Source organism: Enoplosus armatus, chromosome 1 (genome assembly GCF_043641665.1).
Source record: "Enoplosus armatus isolate fEnoArm2 chromosome 1, fEnoArm2.hap1, whole genome shotgun sequence".
NCBI classification, from domain to species: domain Eukaryota; kingdom Metazoa; phylum Chordata; class Actinopteri; order Centrarchiformes; family Enoplosidae; genus Enoplosus; species Enoplosus armatus.
In genome coordinates this window covers 5241653-5250200 of record NC_092180.1, presented here as the reverse complement: position 1 = coordinate 5250200, position 8548 = coordinate 5241653, and positions in this window count along the sequence as shown.

Genomic DNA, 8548 nt, shown 5'->3' with positions numbered 1-8548 from the left:
TCTTTGACTTAAAGATCAGCTCTCCCCTGTGCAGCCTTTAAATCCTCTGTAGAGCACAGACTTGCACAGTTATGTAACAGTGAATGCTCGTGTCATTTGGACACTCTCGACCTTCATGACTTGAACACCTGGAATATTAATGCTGGCAGCAAACACAACAGAAATACTGAAGTTTCTGTTAGCAAAGGTTGTGGATTAAGTGAAAAGTTTCCTCTAGAAAAAGTACTTTCCTTCAGGACAATTCACAGTGTGTACTCTTCTTCCCTCGTTCAATATTATGTTTGATAATTCAATATTTGAATTACCCTCTGTACAACACATGAAAGGGAACAGGGAACATATAAGGTGAGGACAGAACAACTGCCAAGTCAATCATGCCTGTCTGATACACTGTGCTTCAGCATTAATGAGACTTAAGCCTTTTAAAGAGGATAAAATTAGCACCTCCAGGACACAAGTGATTGAGTTATGTAACAGAAAAGGGGCTTCCCAGGAAAAGTCAAGGTGTCACCTTCACCTGCCTGACGACTGTTATACAGGAGATTACTAATTTAAATACCAAACTTCAGTATTCAGACGAAGTTTCTCTTTGTTTTTCTACAGCTAGGTACTACCGGGTAAAAGCACTGGACAAATCATTTAAGAGCAAAAAACGTTCATGAGTAAGCAATGTTAGTCAGTTTGGTACCAAACAAATGTTTGAGAGGGTGAGGGGTATCTTTTTCAATGCAAGCCGCTACTTTTATGCTATCAGCACCCAAAATACACTCTATCAAGATCTCTGGTTGAGAGGCTGATGCAAAAGGATCAAAGGGCAGAACAGGACGAAGTTTATGAGCTATGTTTGAAGAGACATGACAAAAACATCATACTCACTCTATCAATGCATCACCAACAGGTTTACCACAGATGTAAAACTTACAGTAGTCATTTCTGGACACAATATACACACTGATGCATCATTCAGCTTTCAAGGGAAATCTGCACAGGAGCTGCTGATTATTTTGAAGGCAACTCTTCCATGGCAATGTCTAAATGACTCATCTCATAAACTACCACCACATCACTACGTGCTACTAATAATGCTTACCAGTTGTTTTGTATGTTGCCTGGTCTTGAAATTGTACTTTACTTTAGGGTTACTACACAGCCATCGGTGTCAGTGAAAAAATTAACAAAATCATGGCTCATGCATTAGTAAATCCAGTCAGAAATGCCAAAAAGTATTTTATCCCTTCAGAAAGGGCTCTTCCGTCCTTAAAGATCTGCAGATCGGTTCTTCCTCAGCATTCGATGTATATCCACAATCACAAATGCCTGCGCATTCAGCTGCAGGGAGGGAGGTGTGTAAAGGTAAACTGACTAACCTGGAGGTCTGACAGGAGTCTCCCAGACAGGAAGGGTGGAGTCAACCTCCGAAGATTAGCGAGGGAGTTAAAAGTCCTTTTTTGGTTTGGTTTTATTTGTTTACTTTTCCTTCCAGAGGGAATGATTTATATCGCTTTGCATGTCCAAAGAGATATAATCTCAGAGGGTCCTGAATGAGTAAAAATAAGTGTTGAGAGTTACAAGTGTTAAGTTTTCTGACTGGGTCCTACTTTACTGATAACACAGAGAGTTTTAGATTAGAACAATTTATTAGATTAGATTTACAAAATGGAAAAAACAAAACAATGCATATTCATCAGGGCAACTTTGCCAAATGCATGGTTTGCCCTTTCCAGGAGTTTTAAAACTCCTTGGCTAAACACAATCAGTGAGGATATTGTCAGTAGCTGCAGCCCATAATTAATTTCTAACACAGAGCGGCATCATGATGTCTGATGTCTTCAGAAAGCTTCTTGCAAAGTAATTTATTCGTAATGTTAAATGTGTTGCACTTTAGGTTTATTTGCGTGCTTCATTTATATGTGAAGCAGTTAAGACAATGGCACAAATTCAAGGGTTAATGAATCTCAACTAAGTGTTTGTAATCAGACATCACTTATGGCTTATATGTTATGGTTTGGGTAAGATTTCTTATTTCTTATTGATTTTAATGGAGAGTTTGGCACGCAGTTCTGTTCCTCAGCTTAAACCAACAATGGATTGCTTGAGATGAAGGCAAATATAAACTTTTCATTATGTTTGTTATTCTGTCAATATGACCCTGAATGTTTCTTGTGCTGCTCAAGATCTTGTTACTGTTTCCAAATCATTCGGCAGAAACTTTGCATAGCAACAACAAGCTGAGCCTTGATTTGAGGCATTTGCACAGACGCAGCTGTTTAGTGCTGCTTAGTCATTGAATGTCGTCAGTGCGATTATAGTCTTCCTGGAAGCAAGTGACCATGGCTCCTTTTATTTTCACAGATTGACATAGCCACATGCAGTTGCGATGGTGTTGCCATGGCAGTATTTATTCTTTAATGCTATGTTGGGGTGACCGACTTTGTATGTGGACAAGATGATTACCAAGGTGTGTGTCATATCATTGGAGCCATTTTAACAGTCACCATGCTCCTATTTGGCCTCTTATTATAGATCAGTCATGGTGCTGTGAATGGCTTTAATACATAGATTCATAAATTCTTATCCAGAGTATAATTTAGTCTTCAAAATGTGGCTATGACAGCTTGACTGTGTTAGTGTTTTATCCCTTTTTGTGGGAATCAAAATATTGCTTGGCCAGAATCAAAGAGAATATAATTCCAGCTGTCTGATTATAGAGTGATTCACTGTTAGCAGATCATATAGGTGCTTTAGGATACAGGCGTAATATATAGAGTTTGCAGAGCTACTAGGTATAGGTGTGTTGAGTAGGTGACACTTTATATCTGTGAAGTGTTTGTGAAGATTCCCATTACTGAGCTGCTGTCAGAGCTAGGACAGGGAGAGCAGAGACAATCTAAGAGCACATGGCAAAGCATTCGTCCCTGCAATTCCACACCTGGCTCCACCTTTTCTCCCCTCAGCACCAAGCCGACCTCATGCTGCAACACCTGACAACACACACCACGCTTAGACAGCAGGTGTCTATAATTAACTAATCTGTTCTGAGCCATCCTAATCCAGCACACATACACACTGAGATGGATCAGACACACTCGGAGAACAAGTCTACAGCTGTGATATCTTACAAGACATTTCCACAAATCATAAAACAAAGGCGGATCCTGATAGTGAATCACTTTGTTGCAACCAAATTAGTTTAAATATATAAGTTTAACGATAACTGAACAGAAAAAAATCTGCAATGTTGATCTGTGACTCAGGGTGTGAGATTCTGTGTGAACCTTTCCCTCATGCTCGATGGTAGCACAGAACTCTGCACTACCAACACCACAAAATGGAGCCCCACAACTCACAAAATGTAGTAAAAGGTTATGACACAAGTCAAAAATATAACTAAATATATCACTAACAATTATTACTAGTTGAATAGTTAAAATGGAGTGTAAAAGGAAATATAAAGCTGTATAAAAAGCTAATACAAAGCTTATATAGTATTTTACATTATACTGATGTATTCAGTTATATTTCTGACTTGTCTGATAACCTTTTACTACATTTTGCCAAGGAGATGGTTTGGAAGTTAAGACTTGAATTAATTATGCGGGTTATAAACGGATCTGATCGATTATTGAGAGGTGGAAGTGGTGCCAATATAATCAACACACACATATACATGATGACTAAGGCAGAGACCATGGCCTAATATTAACCTACATCCACACATTAAAGGATAAGCGTGAGCAGACAACCACATTAGCACAACATGTAACATGCATGTCTTTCTGGTTTTGTGTTTTTGGTGTCATTTGTCCCGTTTTGACCTGTTTGAAGGATGTTATGTGATGTTGTCCTACATACTTGCATGATATTCATATGTAAAGAGGGACATCTAACAATGTAACATCAGGATCAGCTGTTGGCACCATTGTCATTTAATTGCACTGTATTAAATGCAATTTGGAAAAATTGAATTTTGATAGTTGCCACTTCAAGATGAATAAAAAGAGAAATTAAAAACCCTTGAGTGAAAAATTTGATGGACAAAAGAACACTTGACGATACATTACGTCCTTAAAATACAATGGCCCTGCTGTAAATACTAATTTGGTGAAGCTGAATACTTTCCTTTCTCCTCAGAGGTTTTGGTGAAAACAATTCTCTTTGCTTGTCCTCTCCTGTGTTTGAAATTTAAGACTTTATTTTGGCATTTTGCATTGCATGCCACTAATTCAGGTGGGCTGGTCTCTAAGTTAAATATAAAGGGTTCTGACAATCATCAGTTTTATACTGTGAAGTTAGTTTTCAGGGATAGACAAGACAACTACCAAAAGTACACTGACGACTGATATTTTGTCCATCTTATGTAGATACAATAGATGATGCATTCTAATACTACACAATTATTATGGTACAAGCATACACAATCCCAGAATCATCCAAAAACTACAGGGGGGAAACCACTTTTATACCACATTTATATTGATCATCAGCCAAGAGACTGACGGCGTTGATGTAAAGGGGGAAATGGCTCCACGCACACTCAGACAGAGACTGTAGGAAACACTGTAAATATATAGTATAGGAAAGTGTAAAAGATCAAACTTGCAAAAACACAATTCCTAAATTCAGGACAAAACAGCTTGAAGTGACATAAAAAGGGGAAAAGAAATCCAAAGTGGTGCAACCAATCACCAACTGATGTATATAATCATACTCACATATACTCATCATGACATAAAAACTACAGAATCAGAATAAAAACATAATAACATTCAAATTCAGCAGCAATTTGAACGTATTAATTCGGTATTTCTATATTGGCTTCAGTTGACTAAATGAATACATGAAAACAATAAAGAACAGAAATTTCACAGCCCTCATCAATAAGATTTCAAGTTTAAACCAATAATGGAAGCGATCTCAGTGTGTTATGATAGCCCCCTTCTGTACGGTAAGACGAAACTCAGCCCTCACATGTACAGGTCATCTATCTTAACCTGGAGTTAAGCTAACACCCAGAGAGAGAGCAATCAGTTCATGTTTTCTGTTCCTGAGCAACACCTATAAGCCTCACCGTTTTGTTAATGTAAGCATCCCAAATATAATAAAATAGATTTTCTTGAATTCATTTATGTACAATATATCTCAACTGTGGACTCACACCGTCCAAAGAACTGTTTCCCATTAAACCTCACAGGTGTTTACACCTTCTCCATACTGTAAATACAAAGAATACAACTCACAGCATGCTCTAACCCCTGTTATATAACACAGACATGTGGTTGCTGTGGATGTGGAAAGTCCATTAACTGCACAGAGATTAACCACAACCCGGGGGTCAGTCAGTTGGTAAAATAGTGATAATTCAATGGGCCAGAAACAATGAGGATTAATGGGCTTTCTGATGGTTCCACGTGCCAAACTGTCAAACTGTCAACGCTTTTAGGGATTTCATGCTTTCAGATCAGTTAAATATCATATGCTTCACTACAGGTTTAGAAATCTCCATCTGCTGTAGAGGAAAAACACACATTTTAAAAACTAGATGAATATTATCTCTGGAGACTGAAAATATAAACAAACTTTACCCATTGTTCAATGGCCATATATATGTGTGGCTTTACTAATAATTTTCATGAATCTTCTATGGTTTATAGACAAATACAGGATTTCGATGTACTGCAGTTTTCAGATTAAACTTTGTGGCAAGCACCCAATGCAACCCACACACAGACACAGAAATGTCAGTTTAGAAGGTCGTGACATTATGAACATAATTGCAAAAAAAGTTCCTTCAGTGTACTTTTAAATTGAAACAGTGCAAATATTCTTAATGCTAGCTATTTTGCTGAGGCCTAAAGCTTTTCTCTTCATAGAAAGGAGGAGAAAACAAATTTCAAATGAGGTTTCAAATGTCGTCAATAGAATTGTTTCAAGTGTTAGTTGGAGTGCAGTCATTCTGTCTTCTTGGCACTAATTTAAAACAATGTACGTTGTTTGACTTTTGATTTTCTCTGGAAGTTCTGTTGCATGTGATAATGAGTTTTTCATCTGATATGTAGAAAAAAAAGAACTGTGAAGTCAAGATGGATGTTTTATTAGACTCAATATCTCAAAACCATGACCAATAATATGGATTCTGGGCATTGTCAGACTAATTTGGCAGAAATACAAATTCCCTGTGGTGTTTTGAAAAATTGGCCTGTCTCTTTTTGTAGTGTGCGATTAATTCGTTTTCTATGAAAACCACAAACCTTTCAGACATAAGACATTTTGAACAGCCAGGATGCATAGCAGACCTTCTGCACAGCAGGATAGTCACAAATCACAGATGATAATCTTCATAATATTTGATAAAATGATTCTCAGGCAAACAACAGCAGGAGTCTAAACATTTAGCATGGACTAAACAATACCAAGTTTACCAACAATACCACTTTAAGTGCTGAAGACATGTCAACCAAACGTTATAGAGAATTTATGTGAGCAGGGAACTGCTTCAGAAGCTTATGCAACAGTGCATAAAACAATGTGGTGCCAAATTGGAATCAACAACAGTTTCACCAAAGGCTCAAACTTGTGTGAATGAGGATTTCCAACAGGACAACTTCCTTCTACACTCACCAGACATCACTGAATATCTTTGAAAAGGAAAAGGGAAAAATATGCCCCAATAATGAATGAATGAAAGGGCAAGTCAGGGATAAAGGTAAACAGCAACTGTACTAAATACAGAATTTCCACTAAATATCAACAAACAGTTTGGCTATTAGAGAAATCAATGTTGTTTGAAATGTGTATTAGCTTTTGGGAAAAATATCAAAACAGTTTTTGGTAGTCAGCTCAGACTTTTATATAAGAATATGAATAACAATAAGGTCATACAGTCTTTCAGCAAAGATATAAAATGTACATGCAAAAATGCAACACTGGATGCACATATCGGGGTTGGCAATATACAGTGAGTGTTGTCACTAGCTAATAGCAACCCTGTTTTGTATGATAGAGTAGCATGATGCACGGCTGATGATCCTGTTTCAATGATGATTTTAATTACATCTGTCTTGTAAGAGCAGGATTTCAGCTGGATCTGAGCCAGAGCTCAGCACCAGCTCCTGAATATGAGAGTTAACTGCTCTTACTTATGCAGGAGATGTACAATTAAAACATCTCAGTTTGGTAAGCACCTCTTGACTTGCTCTGCCATCATGCCCTCCACTTGAGAATGAAGTTGAAAAGGAAATGCTGATTCTACTCAGACTCAATTCAAGTCTCCTTGTCCTTTCTTACACAGAGGAAGGCAAGTTGAAGCTAATTATGCAGTGAGGATGATGTGCTGTTTTGCAGTCTTACTGGGGGTTAGGTGAGAGGATTGATATCAATTTCTATCCCTGTGCATTTAAAAGCTTGTTCCAGGAAGTGTTTAGCCTAGCTTAGCTGGAAGCATTGGGGACCAGCCCTAAGAAATACATCTTTCAACAGCTACTATGAAGTTGAATCTCTTGTGCATGCTAGCCACCAATACATCCAAGTTTTACCCTAGGTTTTGTTTAGAGTTTGGAAAGCTGGCAGCTTCACAATGAGGACAGGGCCTCTGAGATGCTGCACATTGAGATGCACACTCTAAGTGTGCACTGTTTAATTAGATTATACAAGTAAACATTTCATCATTATTTTTTATGAAAACATGCATTTTATTGTTAATTAGTTATACAACTTTTGAATCCTTCAACGGTGTACAGTCTTATTTTCAGTAACAGAAAACAAAATTATATCAAAATAATCATAAAACTGTTTTGGAATGAAAGCTTTAATAGATTTGATCTAAGGCAATAGGACATAATGATGATTAAGTATCGTGTATTTTCAATGGTTAAAATGTTTTTTTGATTATGTGTGGACATCATGCCTAACGGGGTCAACATGTCATTTTAATTAAGGAACATGGATATTCTCCTCAGGGCCTCCAGTTATTCCGCTGATGCGATCCTTAAAGTGTCTTTCATGCACAAGCTAATAAGAGGGCCCCTCTCTTCCTTCAAAATATTGTGTGAGTATAGTACAAATTCTACTTGCTATAAAATCTAACTTAATTTGGTAATCAACTGTGAAGGTACTCTATGTAAAATATATATATATATACATTTTGAAAGTTGCATATTATTGTTAGTGGATGTACACTAGCTGTTTTGTTTTTTTTAATCTTGGTTATTTGAGAAGTTAGTGTGTAATAGCGAAGAAAAGTACAATCAAAAAAGTGATGACAGGAAAAACATTTTTGATGCTACAGACGTCCACAATGTTCTCTAGAGACTCCGACTCTCTAAGTACAATTTAATCCTTCTGTAAGAGTGCGCTGTATACCATGCCACAAACTGAAATGTGAAACATGCATTGTTTTATTTATACTATGTCGAAAGAAGATGTGCTTATGTCTGTAGTCACCTAACAAGAAACATAAAAAAGAAGAGACTGTCTGATGTGCAACCCATCTAGTTAATTTTACTCAGGATTTAGCCCTTCGGGCTATTCTTTTGAACTTCATCCTCTTGCC